The sequence below is a fragment of the Mastomys coucha genome, unplaced genomic scaffold (genome assembly GCF_008632895.1).
Source record: "Mastomys coucha isolate ucsf_1 unplaced genomic scaffold, UCSF_Mcou_1 pScaffold9, whole genome shotgun sequence".
NCBI lineage: Eukaryota > Metazoa > Chordata > Mammalia > Rodentia > Muridae > Mastomys > Mastomys coucha.
In genome coordinates, this window is record NW_022196915.1 from 94,452,452 (window position 1) to 94,453,685 (window position 1,234).

Sequence of the window (1,234 nt, forward strand, 5' to 3'; positions counted from 1 at the left end):
TGGGTACGAAACTGAAAGTGAGTACAAACTGTTCTCTCTTTCCCAGGATCCACCATAGGCAGTAGTTCAGAAGGAAGGTTTATGACACTTGGGTGTCTCCCAGAGAGGTGACTAAACATCGATATGCGTTTGGGTGCTTTGTTCCTCTACAACAGTCAGTAGGGGACAGAAAAAAAAATCAGTAAAAAACATTAATTTGATTTGCATTAAAGAATTTCCAAGCATATGGAATATCAATGTTTCAATACAGAAATAGAGGCTGATAATATCTGCAGAAGAATTTCTACCTACATATGATGAAATGCAAGAACGTATATGTGCTTTTTAAAACAAAACCATAACTTATCATCAAAAATCTTGCAGGTGCTACAAAATAGTAGAAACATTTCTTAAAATGATCTGAGAATACAACATAGAAAAGATTTTCTTTAAAAGTAGAGATACACAGAAATAGTTTATCTCAATTACTTCTTTACAAACCAGAAACACTATTGAACCACAGCTCCTTAGCACACAACAGTACACAGAGTATTTACTAGTCAAATATTACATAAAAATGTGTCCTGGTGCTCACTTCGGCAGCACATATACTAAAATTGGAATGATACAGAGAAGATTAGCATGGCCCCTGTGCAAGGGTGACATGCAAATTCGTGAAGTGTTCCATATTTAAAAAAAAATGTATCCTGAATTTATATGTAAATGATTTGACATATTATTACAGATATCTCCTTTTATGTTTGTGTATTTTTGTTTAGTTTAGTTTGTTTGTTTGTGTTTGTTTTTGTTTTTGTTTTGTTTTGTTTTGTTTTGTTTTAGACAGGGTTTTTCTGTATAGCCCTGGCTGTCCTGGACTACACTCTGTAGAACAGGCTGGCCTTGAACTCAGAAATCTGCCTGCCTCTGCCTCCCAAGTGTTAGGATTAAAGGCATGTGCCACCACTGCCCAACTACAAATATCTACTTTAAAAAGCATGGGACTTATATAGAAATTTATTCTTTACATAATAAAATACTCAGGACAGTTAATCATCAGAAAATTACATATTAAAGCCACTATAATGTACAGCTTAGGCATACATATTTCATGGTATGGATGACTGAATAAAAAATATTCTAAATGACAGCCAGTAACAAACATTCTGCATGCTGTGGGACTGACTCACTTCATGCATTTCTAGAAAAAAAGACATTGTGATAAGTTTGGAAAATACATATTTTATACTTATAATAT

The 1,234-nt window shown here is 33.7% G+C and overlaps 1 non-coding gene across 1 annotated transcript; it reads left to right on the forward strand.

Annotated features, from left to right (window-relative positions):
- Positions 1–566: 566 nt before the first annotated feature.
- On the forward strand, positions 567–673 carry LOC116085436. The gene has a single exon (XR_004116549.1). It is a non-coding gene; the product is annotated as a U6 spliceosomal RNA (small nuclear RNA).
- Positions 674–1,234: the final 561 nt, after the last annotated feature.